Below are 18,364 nucleotides of genomic sequence, written 5' to 3' on the forward strand. Positions count from 1 at the left end.
GACCTATAGACAGTCACCCTCCACTGGCGCTGGACTGGCCTTCCGCCCAGCTCCCATGTGGCGGAGACACCTGAGATGACTCTGGCCAGCTGCTGACCGTTCACCTCCACGAGGTCATAACGGTTGCCACAGCGGGCTTTCCAACACCCGAAGGGGGGCGTTAGGGTATCAGGGTGTGGTGGAGTCACGAGGCACCCAGAGAACTCATGGAACAGGCTGTTGCTCTGGGTAGTCACCACCCTGGCTGGTGGCGTGGGCGGTCGCACCGGAACCCACGTCTTACTACTGTGGACGTAGCGAGTACAGAGACACCGCACGACCGTTGGAATAAAAGCAGGTCTCCACTGCTTTCTACGCCGGTCATAGCTTGCACGCACCGGCCTCCACTCTTTAGTGAGGTGGTCATAGTAGCATGCACAGGGTTTCTCCTCAACAACGGGTGTGACATCCTTCGGGGGTCTGAGCAGCTGCTTCTCAACTACTACTAGTGAGGAAACGTCACATACCTGGTCGAACTGGCGGTACAGTTCAGGGACACACGCTGTGATGACGGCCAGGTCGTCATCGGTCAGGGGGCGGTTCCTCAGGTTGTCCACGCGGACGTCTACCTGCCTTCTGGAACGAGCCCTCAACTTACCTGCACGTCCAGAGACAGCCGGCTCGTTGATCAACCCGAGTCTATACTGCTCCATTCTGTGGAGAGAGAGAGAGAGAGAGAGAGAGAGAGAGAGAGAGAGAGAGGTGCTGCTGTGCCTGTGGGGGGAGAGAGAGAGAGGAGCTGCTATGTGCCTGTGGAGAGAGAACTGAGAATGAGAGAGAGAGCTGAGAGTTGTACAAGGCTGATACACCTGTGAAAGAGAAATGTAAAAAAAAAAAAAAACAGATCTAACAGATGCTACAAGTGGTTAGCTTAGGTCTGGTCAGCTATGTTGTTATAGTTTGATTCAAAATGTAATGGCCGAGCCACAATTTGAGTTAACTTTTAAATGTAGGCCGCCTAACTAACTTAAGTTTTAAACCCAGTACAACGGCAATAATTAAGACGGGAACCTGACTGTGCAAAAAACAATTGCCCTCTGTGATAGTAGTTGTGGCCAAGCTAGGCTACAACGGTTACCGACAGCGTAAATGCTTTCAAACGTTTATGAAAATCACAACTACAGACGTTATCGACGCAACGACGATACCTACAGCACAAATGCTTACAAAATTATTTGAAAAAAAAACTACAGACGTTATCAACGCAACGATACCGACAGGCGGCAACGGTAACAGACCGTTCCCCGGCCCTTACCCCAAGCCCAACGTACGAGTAATTCGAAAATAAAACTCACTGTTGAAAATGAAAAGCAACAATATTAGCACTGGTGCAAGATAAACACTAGTTCCTTTCGTGGTTGTCGATGTAGCCTCTCTGTAACTGTGTGTAATGGTGGTTGGTTAGTGATGTCTGTGGCTGTTGAGCAGGTGGTGGTAATGATGCTGTTAAGCGGGTAGGTAGATGCGACTGTCTCTGTTTAGGATTCAATGCATCTGGGGTTGAAACCGTGCGACTCGGCTTTTTATATGCAGCTCCGCCCCCTACGCGTGCTCGTGCCCGCGGCGGCGCGGCCCGCCCCTCGTCCGTCATTGATTGGTTGACTGTTAGGCTGTCGCTGCTCGTTGATTGGTCGGTTTAAATGTCAACTAACTTTTCAGTTCAAGTCACCAGACTTCGGGGGGCTTTCCACCAAGTGACGATGACGTCGTCGCTTAGGGTGCGTTCGGAAATCGCACGAGTGCGGTATTTCCGAACGCGCCCGAAGTAACAAATTGGTTTCGTGTGTTTATTTTTGGATTTTTGCTATTGTTATTATTTTTGTTTTAATTCAAGTGACACATATGTTACGTTTAGGAGACAATATGAGTCGTTGATTGTTGAACTTGAACCACCACTGCATCTGCATGCCACTGCAGATCAATGAGATTATTTATTTCAGCCTCGTAGCATAGTGTAGTCAGTGTGTGTGTGTGTGTGTGTGTGTGTGTGTGTGTGTGTGTGACATGGCAGTGTTACGGTGAAATTGGTGACCTGACGAAATATGTGATCATCTTGTGGACTTCAAATAACTTACATGGAGGTCTTTGACACATGGCCTAAATACCGCTAGGTTAGACTGCTATAAGTGCTAATAAACAAACAGCAATGATTTACGTATGGAATGGAACAATGGACACTGACGTTTAGTTATATGATGTGTTATATGACCTATTTCAGCAGGTCACCAATTTAACGGTAACATCGCCATGCTGGAGTGACCGAGACTCGGCCGAGATTTTGGGTATTGTAATTCAGCGTTTACATGACATCACGGTGTCAGTCTGACACTGTCAGATCACCGTTCTGTAACTTCTGTAGCTACTGTCATGTCGGCCACTGTTACTGATTTACATAATGAACCGAATACCCCATTAGTTATGTAAATGTGGCCCACATGACAGCACTATATTGATAGTAAACTCATCTGTTCAATACACAGTAACACCCCCTGTTGTTGTGTATTGAATAGATTGAATAGAGACCTTTTGTGTCGAAGACTAAAGTTCAAGGCCTTCTGTCTTGAACTTGACCATATACCTGAGGGGTGTTCAGGGGAGTCCCTGCAAAATGTGTTTAGCCTACTAATACTACAGTTATACAAATCAGTACTTTAACCACTTTAACCCTACTCACGTCTATTTGAAAATAACAGATCAATAAGTTCACAGGATGGGTAAAATGGTAAAAAAAAAGAGGACGAATTTCACCTATGTACTGTAGCCCAGGGCCTTAGATATAGCCAGAGTTATGCAAACTTCACTTCATGGGGCCAGTCCAATGGCTCTTCTGGGGCGGCTCTTCTACATAGACTTCTATTGAGCATGGGGACATTGGGACAACCAACTGGGACAAGTCCTGCGGACTGGAAGTAGGCAGAAAATGCATTGGACTCAGGCAACAGCCCAGCTTTAATGATCTTAAATCCCTTTATTTTAGATTGTTTTGTAGTAATAGTACAACATAAACATTAAAGAGACTTTAGTTGTTACTGTACAATACTTTAAAACAGTTGTCATGTTGCACACATGCTTAAAATAGCTCTTATTTGCGCCGCCCTCGTTGAAAACAATGTATTTCCAACTCCAGCTTGTCTCAGTTCAGGCTGCATGAACAGCGCTCGAGCGCTCGGTTTCTGCCCCCTCAATATCGTAACTCTTCTATTAGATGGCTCTGCTGTAGCCTATATAAATGGTAAATGGTGCATTTATATATATCCAAGGCGCTTTACATAGATTACATTCACCCATTCACACACACATTCATACACTGATGGCGGATGAAAACATGCAAGGCACCAACCTGCTCATTGGGAGCAATTAGGGGTTCAAGTCTTGCTCAAGGACACTTCGACACTAACTCTGGGGGAGCCCGGGATCGAACTGGGAACCATTTCGGTTCCCAACTGGCAACTCTAGTACCCCTGAGCCACTAAAATCCTTACATTGGCTACCAGTATCCCAGAGAATTGATTTAAAAATGTTGTTACTTGTCTATAAATCTGTTTGTGGCTTTGGGCCCAGCTACATCTCAGACATGCTGAAGCCAGATATGAACCATCTAGAACCCTCAGGTCATCTGGGGCTGGCCTACTAATTGTTCACCCCATAGTTGGAACAAAACATGGGGAAGCAGCATTTCACTATGCACCACAAACCTGGAATAATATTCCAGGATACATTAGGAAATCCCCAACCATAGCTGTTTTTAAGTCTAATTTAAAAACATATATTTGTTCGAATTCATATGCTCCTTTATCTTACAGTATTTAATTTTGTCTATTGTAATCTTTGCTTTTTATTCTGTAAAGCACTTTGAATTGCCTTGTGTATGAAAGGTGCTATATAAATACAATTGCCTTATCTTGCCTATATAGGCTACACGTACAGTTTGTACACGTCACACACACACACACACGCACACGCACACACTTACTTGCTTATGGCAGTCCGTCGATGTCGACGATGACGTTGCTCCAAATAGGATTTGTGATTATTGTTGTGTCTGTCATCTGTGCATAGCCAGGTGGCTGTTCAGACCGACGCGCGATCCGCAGACTTTGTCACAGGAGTGGCAGGGGAAGGCAGCAGTGGTGGACCTTTGGCACGTTGGTGCCTCTGTGCACGCCGCTGTAGTAGGTAGGCCTACATAATGTATGTGTACTTATGCTCACACAGACAGACACACACACACACACACACACACACACGCACGCACGCACGCACGCACGCACGCACACACGCACACACACACACACACACACTTCAAACCATATAACAATATGAATGTACATCTGAGATTCACGAGCTTGCATATCTATGCCATCAGATGCCAAGAATATGCTCGCTTCCCCCAATATTAATCTTCATCATTCAACCTCTGTTATTTGTCCAAAGTCTGACATATTAATGGTACTACTCACATGCTTTATCCTCAGGATGGCGCTCCATACGGCGATCCACTGAAGTGACATGAACTTGAAATAACTGGGCTGAATGAGAACAGCAGTTGATACTGTACACTGCTTACAATGAATAAAAAATGTACCTTCTCATACTTCATATGCATATTTTATAGATACAAAGTCACGAAGGAGGGGCCCGGACAGGAGTCGACCCACAGAGCCTAGTCCTTCCACGCGCCAGACCTCCCAGTCCCGGCAGAGTAGTTCTGGAGCGGCGGACTGTGTGGCCCTGTCTTTCCCTAATGGGACTGATGGTGGGTAGCTACTGGGACGTATAAGGGTCATCTGAGTGAGGGGTGTTGCGAGACCCGAAACCCTGATGACCTTGGGATAGGCCTATACATGAGGATACGTCCCAGGTGCATCCATTTAGTTCAGATATTATATTATATTCCTATAGTATTTCTTCAACAGTGAACAGTGTGTCTCCATGTCATCTAAACTGTGACCACAGAAAATCACACTTGTTATTCTTGTAAAGAGGTGTGATAACTGTAACTTTGGTTTCTGGACAGTAAAGCTGTCACCGAATTTGCTGCAAGTTTCTTAACCATAGACTAGCACTATGCAGCGCCATAGTTGTGGGTCTTCAGTTTAGTTGCACCAGTTGTGCAGAGTCTGTGCGTCCATGTACTGCATGAATGTTGCATTAGTACAGTGATGCAGGAAATTCTCTATAGTGGAAAATGTCTCTGCCAATACGTCTGATAATAGAAAGATCTACCACTTTGTGATCTCTCAAGAAACATTTGCAAGGAAAATATTTCAGCAGGATCGCTCTCAGGCTATTGAGCAGGAAGCAAGCTAATTTGTGAAAGTTTCAAAAACCTTAGTAAAAAGGCAAAGGTCTTCAGCTTTGATTTAAAAGAACAGAGTTGTAAGCAGACCTAGTGTGTGGGGAGATGAAGTAAAAAATAATGCAGAATGTGACTGCACTAAATCAATGTGACCAGAAGGTGGCACTAGTCATAACCAGTTTCAGAGCTTCAGAAATCATGGTTGTACTGACAATTCACATTTCTGACTTATAGCACAAAGTCACATACCAGCTGAAATACAGATAATGTTCGCAATCTTAAGGCAGCCTAACTGAAAATGAATTAGTCTCCATTGATTGAACAACATTCAGTGTGCAAATTTGGCCTAAACACATATTTGGTGAAGTTTGTGTTAAAGATGACATGCTTTTAGGCAAAAGCTAGAGCATGGTTATTGGTTAGATTTCACACGAAAGACCAAACTCTGAGCATCATCAGGCCAGATGAGAAGTCTGGATATCCTAAATATTAAAAAAAAACATCTAATTAAGGCCTAATATGGAAGTGTACATTTGTCTGATAATGTACCATGTATCCTCAAATCATTGAGCTGCACAGACTTCTCAGGTGCCCACTCTTCCAGGATCCCAGAAAACATTCCATGGACAAAGATACAAGGAAAAAAGAAAAACAACAAATTGGATTTCATGACTAAGATGAATGTAGGCTATCTATCATTTAATGTTGGCAGTAGAATGATTTGAAATGTCAAGACATATGAACTTCATTCATTTACACTGTACTGTATAATTTGATTGACAAGTAATACAAACATGATTTTCACCTAAAAACCAGAAGGTTGTGACACTTAATAAAATGCAATGCAATTTCATTCAAGGAAAAAAGACAAAAAAAAGACAAAGAAAAATAGGAGAATAGAAAATGCAATGCAAAAACAAACAGAAGACGGCAACGCACAATGGATATATTCCAGCATGAATGAGTTTCATGTCGCAGTGGAGTCTCCTGATGCTGTCCATGTCCTCAGGAGAGAGCAAGAAATCAAAGACCTGTTGAAACACCAAAGTTATTAACAACATAGCACCATCTCATGACTATGCCATCGATTCAATACTGTATACTGTAGTATGTCTATACAGAAATGCGTAGATATGTTATCTATTGTCCTTGGCTCCTGACATCATTTCCCATTGCTACTATGTTTTCTGACTATGAATTTCACATTAGAAGGACCTGCAGCCATCTCCTTACAATTGAGTTTTTAACTGCTGACGGGGACGGAGTCAGCAACCATATTAGTTGGTGGTTGAGATAGATCAAGTAAGTTATTCTGTGAGATGTGATGTAGGCAAAGTATGTTTAAATCGAGGTATAATGTGATAGTGCTGCACGATTCTTGCTCAAATGTGAATCTCGATTTTACTCCACAATAATCACGATTCTCATTTTTTTCCCATGAAAATATTTATTTAAAAAAAACACAAGAGTAACTAAAATGAATTAGACAGCCAACTAGTGCTGCACGATTCTTCACAAAATGAGATTGCATAAGTGTCTGAATCTAGATCTTGATCTTTTATTTTGATTAATTGTGCAGCACTATAATGTGATATGTAGTGTAGAATAGATGAGTAAGTGCAGGTTTGGTCAGAGGAGAGAAGTAATTCTAGCCTATAGGACAACACAGATTACAATATCACAAGAAAATCTGATCCCATTCATAACAGATGAATGCAATGAGCAACACGGTGTACTCCGGCAACAAAGCAGAACAGCATGATGAAAAAAGGGAGAAGAATCACTTATGAATACAAAGATCATAAAGGCACCGTGAGGAAAACATGCAGAGAATCAACAGATAGGACGGCTTGTGTTGAGAAGAGAGTGCGATAGTGAAGCAACGTTAGAATGGAGATGTTGTTGGTAAAAACCTTAATAATGAATTGCATTTTTATAGCGCTTTTCCAAGTGCTCAAAGCACTTTACAATGGTTCATTCATTCATACATTTGGAGGTTAGGCAGCGAACAGTCGACGCCAGCGTCCTCACTTCCCACATTCACACACCAATGGTGGCGAGCTCACACCGACAGACTCATTGGAGGCAATGTAGGGTTCAGTGTCTTGCCCAAGGACACTTCGACATGTGGACAGGAGGAGCCGGGATTCGAACCGCCAACCCAGGGATCATTGGGCGACCTGCTCTACCTCCTGAGCCACAGCCGCCCTGATAGTTAAACACATTAATACATATAATAATGCATGCATACTATATAGTTTAGGCAATAATAATTGAAAGAGTTGTTAACCTTGGGGATAATGTGCTTTTATGGCCTTTTATGGCCTAGTCTGGTCTGACTAGATTGTCAATATTATGACATGATTAATACCTGTATGCTTGTATGCAGATTTGAGCAGGGGTATGGTTAAGGGCCTGTCCCTTGGCCAGGGGGCAGTACCCTTCAAACACTATGCCCTCCTGACGACAGTACTCCACCAGCTGTGAGGTCTTCACACTCAGGAACACACTGTAACATAAGCAAGTTGGAACAACTTGATGAGTTTAAATTGTCTGAATGGACAGCAAATAGGGTTAGACGATTTGTTTTTAAATGCATTCAAGCCATTCATTACTGACTAGGAAAGAATTCTTGTGTGTAAGAAGCAACATTTGTATGTATTTGCAAGACATGCAAATACATTTGGCCAATATATCATATTCACAAAATCCATAAATGGTGCATTTACATAGATCACATTCACCCATTCACACACACATTCATACACCGATGGCGGCGGAAACCATGCAAGGCACCAACCAGCACATCAGGAGCAATTATAGGGTTCAGTGTCTTGCTCAAGGACACTTCGACACTAACTCTGGGGAATTTACACATTACAACTTATAAGGGGGTGAGAAAATGTCCACATGTATTTTCAATGTGCATGTGGCAGGCAGCCATACAATTATTTGTATTTATTTTTAAATTATACACACCTTTGAAGTAGATGCCGTTTGGGGGTTGGAGTGAAGTGGGTTAGACTGGTCAGTGCTTGGTGCATTGCTCTGTCCACTGATAAAAGGCATGTCCTTATCCTCCACACAGACACTCCCCATGCCGTTGGACAGAGAAGCAACAGAGGCACTTTTAAGTGCTGCAGCAAACTCTGTGGTTGTGGGATTGAAGCAATGTCCACCCTTGCCACGGATCACAGTGAACAAATTCTGGGAGTGGGAAGAGACATAAAATGGATTAGAAGAAAATATTAACTACTGTGTTTATTCATAATCTTTTTTGAATCCAATGATGCCAGTGGCATTCTGTTTTGAGAATCATAGATCTGTCACTGTACAAATCTCTAGGTGTCTGAGGACTATTTCATGGAAATATACTCATCTGCATAGAAACATGACAATTGTCCATTGCCTCTTTCTGATCACCACATGTAATGTGTTCTAACCAACCTGAAGGTCCAAGAAGAGATCCATGTAAGGCTGTCCATGAGGATCTTAAAACTGTTCTTTGGACTCGTCACCTTTTCGGAGGAGTCCGCACCAAGGATTGGAAAGAGAGAGGCTTCTGAAAAGTATGAGTTTGCTGATTAATAAAGATCAAATCTACTTAAATTGACTAATAATAAAAAATAAATAAAAAATAAACTATACAAGTGTGATGATCTGCCCAAAGTTGGAAAGGAACTGGTTGGAATAACATGTTCCTTCCACACGCTACGGCCAACCATGGAAACTCCCCCCTGTCAGGTGTAAAGGAGCAACTTGGACACTCAGGCATGAAGGAAGCATGAGTTCAAGTCCGTTGCTCTCCCCATGTCCCCCATATATGGGGACTAGGTTGGCGGAGGGTGTGTAGAGCCCAGGATCACATTAGATAATTGACACAGGGGTGAAAAATGGGTTACAAAATCGTGGGATAAAAAAATTAAATAAAAAAATAAAAACAAGTGTGATGATCAGTAGCCATTTGAAATAGTCAGAATTAGTACCTTGAATTCAGTATGTCAAACAACCTGTTCATGTCTTCAAAGATGTCTGCTGTATGATGTGCCTCACTTGGTAGCCTTTTCAAGTCAATCATTGTCTTCATGACTATATGATTGTTGGATTATTGGCTTGCATTACATTCTGTTGTAATACAGGTGAATTTGTTCCAAACTAAATTCCATTCCATTCTGATTGCCCCATTCACGTACCCAGATGCATCATAAATAGTTTGTCGATTATTACCCACCTGCAGCCACAGTGTGACTGAAGACTTGAGTTGCAAGTCGAACACGCATATTGGTAAAAGCTGGCAAATCAATATGTTTGCGAGTCAAGGCGGACAGAGTTCTGCATATCCTGAGCATGAAAGTGTTTCCACTGGACTTGTTTTTCTCCCATCTGTAACGAGATGGATGCAAGGAATGTCTCTGACATCACCATGGTCATTAAAATGTACTAAATTTATGTCCAATTTGAATTCTCATTAGATGGTAAAACAGGTCTGGGAATGAAACCAACCTTCAGGCCATGTTTTTTAAGGTTGTTGAGAATGGATTTCACACGATGAGGCACATTGAATCTTTTCCCCTCCACCAATATGCAGTGTGCCACATCTGTAGCATCTTTTGGATCCAGGCTGGCTCCCAGCAACTTCAGCGTTTTCATATTGGTTGAGGCTTGGTCACAGACCACAGAAATGACCTGTTGTGAGACAGTGTACACTGTACATGTTAACATCATCTCTGTAACATGTATGTGAAGTATGTACATAATATGTACGCATCTACATAATAGACTTACTGTGAAACCAATTACTGTTAGGCGCCTCACAGCCTCCGACAGTATCGCTGCCGTATCTTCTCCTGAGAGACCACTTGTTGCAAGGAAGTATCCTATATAGCCTGTAGTGAGCAGATGAAGTGCATAGATTTGTCCTGAGTGAACACACAATCACTCCCATAAAATAAACTTAATATATCTTGTATGTGCATGCATTGGTCACTTTCTCTTAAGCAGTATGGAATAAAATATCAACTCACCTGCTTCCACCTCGAGGCCACTCCTCGAGCCATCAGGACCATGGCTTGGTTAGCCACCTGTCCTTTAGCTGTGAGGCCATTAATAGAATCCAGTGAGCTGTTGTAATCCAGATGTTTTTTTATTGCCATCTCATCTAAGACGAGCTCACTGGGATATAGCTTTTTCCCTAGGTTTTCCATGTGACTGAGGACACCATCTAGGAAACCTGGCTGTAAAATCAAGGAGCAGTATGTAGCATTTTAGTGTAATGGAATGATTAAAAAAAAAACAAAAAACATCTGGATGGTCAATGCAGTTAGGACACATTTTCATAGATTTGTAATGGTTGAACAAAAGCTCAGCATACTGGATATGTTATTATGAACTGCAACACTTCACTTGGTCTATCTTGTCAAGTTGTCATGATCCATTCTTGAACTACTTACATGGAAATGTAAGTAAAGTGCTTCCTCAGTGTCCAGTAGGCTCTGGGGCTGTGATGATAAATCTTCACACCCAGCTGTGAATTGTTTTCCTCTCTGGTTTCGGCCACATGTCTTCAACTGATGGTCTATAAAGTCAGCAGTCATTGGAGGAAGAGCTTTCAGGGCATCAGAGAGAGATCTTCTTTTTTGCAGTAGCCTTTTCAGCTAAAAGCCTTGAGGGGGGGAAAACAAGGTTCTTTTTTTAAGATAGGACACACAGCTCTTTCAGGATGAGAGCCTGTGTTGGGCGCACGCACGCACGCGCGCACACGCACGCGCGCGCACACGCACGCGCGCGCACACGCACACACACACACACACACACACACACACACACACACACACACACACACACACACACACACACACACACACACACACACACACACACACACACACACACACACACACACACCTGTAAAGGAATTCTTACTGTGCTTTAAGGCATTTGAGTTTGGCTTCTTTTCTCCTGTAGTTCTTGGTTGAGTTTTTGTTCAAGCACAACTCTTCGCTCCGTTTCCAGTGCAAGTTCTGGCTGTTGCTATTGTTAGGAAAGGAGCATTGAAATCCACCTTACAAAATGACATGTGTGACCACGATTAAATGGCAATGTTTAGTATTTCAAATTGACTTATTTACCACCATACCTCAATCAGTACTTCTTCGTGTACTGGGTTCCCAGATTGGTCTGTGGCTGCTGGTGTCGTGTCCTTGCCTTAAAAATAAAATACTGCCACTGTTGTAATGGTATGGATTGGAAGTTGTTGCACGAGTGGTGTGATTTAATTGGTTGCTTTTGTATTGCATTATGCAATTTAAATGAATGCTAATAATAAAGATGGAAAGTTCACCTTTATAAAACAGCATGTGAACAATTGTTTTTTTCTGCATTTGTGTGATTATATATATATATATATATATATATATATATATATATATATACATATTTACAAGTGCTGTCAAGATTGGTCTGGGTCCCTTAAAAGAAAGGATAAAGCTTACTCCACCTAATCTACTGATGTTATTACTTTTTTTATTTTTTTATTTAACCTTTATTTAACCAGTAAAATCACATTGAGACCAAAGTCTCTTTTACAAGTGCGCACTGGCCAAGAGAAGATGCAAATAAATGTTACACAGCTCTGCCAGTAACAACAAATACAGGACATGACAAGACAAACATATGACATCCGTAATACCAAAAACCTACTACCAGGGAGACTCAGAGAGAGTCTAAATAGCTAACCACTAAACCAAGTACAGACTAAAAGAGACTAATAAGAACAATACATCAAGAAACTACTAAGCTAAGCCTCTTAAAAGTCACTAGGGGGATCAAGGAAGCCAATTTTAATCTGGTCTGTAGATCGTTCCAGGCCCAGGGCCCAAAAAACGCAAGGGTTTTTTTCCCTGCCTCAGATTTGGTGTTGGGTACGACATAGCGCATCCAGGCATTTGATCTGAGGTTGAGCGAGTTTTGGACTAGTTCGAATTTAGAACTAATGTAAAAAGGGGAATTACCAAGAATGACTTTGTAGATAAAAGTATACCAGTGTAGCAGCCTGCGAGATGCTAAGGAGGACCACCCTACTAAGGAGTACAGAGTACAATGGTGTGTCCTAAATAATCTATACTAGAAAGAAAAGGAGAGCAATGCTATGGAGGAGTCCACGTAGCACACATCTACCAGAAGCTGATGGTGGAGGATCAGCGCAATTTAATGTTGGTGTGGCAATGTCTGTGAGACATTTTATCACATTCTGAAAAATAATATTCACATGAGGACCTCTTATCTGAACACTAATATTCTCTATATTCATGTTGCACTATTCCATTCCCCCAAAGAATGATTGTTTATGGGTGTGAATTTTGGACAATCATGTCATTTTCAAAGTGGTCTTCACAGACTCCGTAGCCTCCTTTTTCTGAGGGCATCTGGAGATAGGACGGACAGGTCTGGTCGTCTGATGTTTCCAGCTCCATCTCTTTCTCCTATATAATTAGATAAGATGGTATGGTACTATGGCTGTATTTAATGTCTCCTGTCTTACTTTGCGCATCATGTGCATTTGTGTATTTTCTTAATTGAATAAAATAAATGCTTGAAATGTTTGAAAGTGCATTTCTATTGGGCAAAGATGCTTCAAAGAAACCAATAAAATTACCCCACAAAGTAAACACGTATTATTCAGTCTTATGCTAGATGTGCTCCTGTTTCTGTTCAACATTGTAACAGGGCCTTTTATTTAGCATACAAGGTATACCATACCACTAGACACTATATAGTGTGTTTAGCATGTTCATGTGTAACCCCTGTTATGGAACACCATTCATAGTTCATTCAGGTCTACAGCTTGTATAATGTGACAGTGGTCATTTATTACTTACTGTCTGCATCCTTTGGGAAAGAAAAGACAGATTTGAGTGGTGCAACCACTCCCTTACAGAGCTATGTGTGTGGCTGGGTGGGTGGCTGGCTGGCTGGGTGGGTGGGTGCGTCTGAGCACGAAAACAGCATCATCTTAAATATGGGGTCAGAGCCCCCTATGTGTCGTCCGTCAAATTGCAGATAGACAGAGAGACTGTTCGGGACTCCTCTCAAATCTCGCGAGAGTTTGTTGCTAGGATAAAGAAATGTCATTAACAAAGTAGATTTTCTCCTGATTTGTCTCGCTAAAAGAAGCCATTTTACTATGAATATCTTGTAAATATTGTGTGCCTTGTGATGATTGGGTCCAGTATTTAGTTCAGTGAGTTAAGGAATGGATAAAATGGCCACCAACGTAATCAAAAAAGTCAACCAAAGAACAAGATTCCTTTACAGGATCTCCTCACTGGTCAACAATAACACCTTGAAGACCTTAACAGGAGCCCTCGTACAAGGTTTCTTTGACTATGCATGCACCTCCTGGTACCACAGCACCTCAAAGGCCCTTAAAACTAGGCTCCAGACTTCCCAAAACAAACTGGTCAGGCTCCTACTTGGCCTCACCCCCCGAACCCACCTCACCCCTGCCCACTTTGACAGGCTGGAATGGCTTAGGGTCGACGACAGAGTACAGCATCTTGCAATGGGTCTGGTCCACAAGATTCGATACACCACCAAGATACCCATGCACCTGTCTAGATACTTCCTTAATGTTAACGAAGTCCACACCCACAACACCAGAGGGAGTGCAACGAACCATGTACAACCCAGATTCGGCACAAACAAGGGACTAAATTATTTTCGCTCCTATGCCACCAAAATGTGGAACGCCCTACCAACGGGATTCGCATGTCATTAAGACATGCGAATCCCTTGACTCCTTCAAAACCGCTCTCAAAGGGCACCTACGGATGGCTGCAATTCGAAACTGGCCCCCGTAAAATCTGAGTACCGGGAGCGCACTCGCCTATTAGTCTGTATTGGCAGTGCGGTCAGCGTGCCTATATCGAACACACCCAGTGTTTCAGAGTGCCACACTCCGACCGACCGACCGACAGGGGCGCGTAGTTGAAAGCCAATGGCAAAAAAACAGCTCGGATAAAAATGCTTTTTATTAAACAACGCGGGATGCAGCAATGCTAATCGCTGTACCAGCAAATTTCTAACACCCGTGGGACAAATTGTGAGTACTTTATATTTGAAAAAGGAATGTTTATATACACGTTTGGACTGTAAATGTAGCGATCGCGTAAAACACGTGTGTGTGTGTGTGTGTGTGTGTGACGCGACTTGGCCTGTTGTAGCGCCACCATGAGGCTGATTTGAAAACTGTCAAGTGGCATTTCTTCCTCAGCCTAGTAGTGGGAATAGGCATGCAGTTTCACCGCAATCGGACGCTGCGTTGCGGAGTTGTGGCAATTTGTACAAAACGGGCTACTCCTGAAAACTTTAGAAGCCAATCGTAGCCAATCAGGATGGATAATTATGAGAAATCAAACAAATCACATGATCACATGACTATGGAGAGCATGTGTACCGATTTGCGTGAAATTTGGATACAATCTGAAGGAGTAATATTAGAAAATGTGTTTTACATATGTCGGCCTCCTGGTGGCGCTATAAAGAGCAGATGTGAAAAATTCCAGGCAAAGGTTTTTCCTTGGCCTCTAGGGAGTGTGCATACATGGTTTTACACAGATCGGTGCAGTTATAGGTAAAAACACAAATCGGCCAGTTATAGCGCCACCATGAGGCTGAGTTGAAAATATTCAAGTGGCATTTCTTCCTCGACCTAGTGGGAATGTGCGTGCAAACTTTCACGGAAATCACACCATGTGTTCATGATTTGCAGCATTTTGTTTGAAACGGAGCACTCCTGCGAACTTTGGAAGCCAATCTTAGCCAATCAGGATGGAGTCTGAAAAATCTGAAAGACCCATTTCGTTGAATGGCTCAAGAGAGACTGTGTACCAATTTGCGTAATGTTTGGACAAAATCTGTAGGTGTACTGTCAAAACATTTGTTTTGCACAAAGCGGCCTCCTGGTGGCGCTATAACAGGCCAATGTGAAAACTTTGGGGCAGAGGTTCAGCTCTGGCATTCAGGTAGTGTGTGTGCAGAGTATGGCTGCGATCAAGCCAACGGTGCCAGAGATTAGCTGTTCACAGACGGACGGACGGACGGACGGACACACGGACGGACGGACGGACACACGGACGGACGGAGTGCAAAACATACTCTCTCCACATGCCTTCGGCCTGGTGGAGACAAAGAGAGAAAAGACCTGATTTTGATGACGGCTTGATGGCTTTCAATCCTTTCCTTAGTAGTGTCCTCCATCTAGTGGTCATTTCTTGTCAGTGACTATCAGTGTACTTTCAGGAGGGCACAGGTCTAATCTTATTCAGTATGTCACTGAGTATAACCTACTTCTCTGGTTCAAAAGAACAAAAGAACAAGAGTTGGCTTTGTCCGCGGCGTAAACATCTTTAAATAAATACTTTCTGAAAAGTCTATGAGGAAAATTAACGGGGATTTCTTTTCCGGGTCTCTCGAGGGGGCGGGACTGCGACGCTCTATTAATAGCACCCAGTTCTTCTAGGATGGATTAAAAGCAGAGCACAGATTTCATGTAAATGTTTTTCTCTTTGACCTCTGGTTCTCTTCGGCAAGTTTGCTTCAGCTAACACAAAAACAGATTAAATTAGAGTAGATTGTTTTACACTCGCAATTTAGATGTAAGAGTGATTTAATGAGAGCATGCTTTGTCATGCTACAAGTTTCCTCGACTCACTTTGATGTCTCCATGGTTTCCTTATCCTTGTACTGGACTCCGTTCATTCTCCTCCTCCAATCTGGCCACGATGTCTTCTACTGCTGTGACACTGAGGGGGAGTAAAGCGCTAGTTAGGAATATTATGACCATAACCCACATTGATTTCAGTCCACGAACCAACTCTCCAGCCAACACAAGCCTAGAAGCACGCACACACACAGCAAACTGCATGCTGAGATAAAGGGTGCCACCGTGAAAAGGGTGCAAGCTGTCACGTCAATAAAACAAACCTCTAGGACCGTGGGCTACCGTGAGACCTATAGTGAAGACCTGTCGGCTGCACCACTTGGCTCCCTCTGACTCTGGATGCACAGCATCCACAGGACTCTATTGGGGAGAACAAAACAAAAACATGTTAATAACCACCATAAGAAATAGCTCAATAACAAAGTAAGAGAACAATAAAAGTCAACCTAAACAAAACAAAATAGCAGTGGTAATCATTACTAATCTAGGAGGGGAAACACATTTAGTACAATAACAAGACACTGTCCCGTGTTGATTTTGACAGCAAATTGTGATGTAGTTTAAGTCAGTGTTTTGAATAGGCATATTTTAGTCGTCTGAAAAGTTTTAGTTGAATAAATGCCATAAGATTTTAGTCGACTAAATCTACAGTTGATTTAGTCGGCTACAATATATTTTGGAGGGCCGTGATGGTGCTGAAATGGCTGAAATAACAGATCTACAAGATAAACGCATCACACTGCAATTGGGACTGTGAGCTTGTAGATCAGCTATATTCGGGGAACGACACCTGCACACAACCATAGCATAAAATGACATGTCTTTTAGTTCTACTGGATATCTTGTCCACTAGTCCCTCCCTAACATTTTAGTCTAGTTTTGATTTGACGAAACTGTCAGTATACTGTATTTAGCCATAGTTTTAGTCATAGTCATTCTTACAGTTAAATGTTAATAAAACAAAATATATGATCATCAGCTTTAGAAGGACTCGTCCTAGTCCTGCTCCTACACTCTTTAAGGGCACAGAAATTGAAGTTGTAGAGAGCTACAAATACTTGGGTGTCGTTCTTGACAACAAACTGCTTTGATTCTCATATTGCCTCTACATCAAAAAAAGTCCAGCAACGTCTTTTTTTTATCTGAGGAAAATGCGTTCTTTTAATGTCTCTAGTGCCCTGTTAGGATTTAGTCTTTTATAATTACCGTAGTATTTTGAATGTCGTTTGATGTGTGTATTTTTACTATTACCTGGCTGCAAACCAATTTCCCGCAAGGGACAATAAAGCTAACCTTGAACCTTGATCAAAACAAGTTCTTAGTTTGTGTACCTGAAGTTATGTTGTGTTCCGGAACTTAAGTAGCAGCTGATGGACTCTGCCCCCTCCACCTGGCCTTCTGTACACCCTGTGCAGCAGCCCGTCCTCCAGGGGGTACGATCCCATTGCGACAGGAGACCCAGGGTTTCAGAAGTTAGGCCTTGGTTCTCCATTATGCCCAGGAATCCGCTGTTCCTGCCAGAATGGAAGAAGAGCACATATAGAGGAATCAGCAGCTTGTAATACAGCCAGGCCAACATTTGACAATTCCGGAAGGGCGGAATTGGTTGCATGGGTGGCTGTTACCACATTCACGGGTAGTGGGGTTCTGGTATGGGCCTGAGTGAAGTCGCCTATAGGTTAGGAACCCCTTGGTATTGTGTCTGGTTCTCTGGTGATTTTGTAGCTGCTCTTGCTGCAACATGTTCTTAATCTCATTGGCATAACTCTCCTTTCAATGGCTCTGGTTGAAGGGAGGCATAAGGTTTAGAACAGTAATAATAATATCTACAGCAAACCACATGCAGAGATAAAGGGTGACACCGAGAAAAGGGTGCAAGCAGTCACGCCAATAAAACAAACCTCTAGGACCGTGGGCTACCGTGAGATCTATAGTTGAAGACCTGTCGGCTGCACCACTTGGCTGGTAATTTCCCAGGGGGTCTTGTTACATAACAGTTAAAGCAAATGACTAAGGAATACAAGGCAGATGCAGTACGGTCATCTAGGCACCATATTGTTGGGACAGGTGGGCACCAGGACAACTAGACACCAAAACCATCTGGGCACTAGAGACATGTGGGCAGTGGGCACCTGAACAACTGGGCACTATGGACATGTGGGCAGTGGGCACCTGAACAAGTGAGCACTTAAGTATAGGGACATGTGGGCACCTGAACAACTGGGCACTATGGACATCATGTGGGCACATGAATTAGGATTAGTCTCCACGAGTGTTTAACTTTACAAAGCATACCCCCAAACACA

Source organism: Electrona antarctica (assembly GCF_951216825.1).
Source record: "Electrona antarctica genome assembly, chromosome: 22".
Lineage (NCBI taxonomy): Eukaryota > Metazoa > Chordata > Actinopteri > Myctophiformes > Myctophidae > Electrona > Electrona antarctica.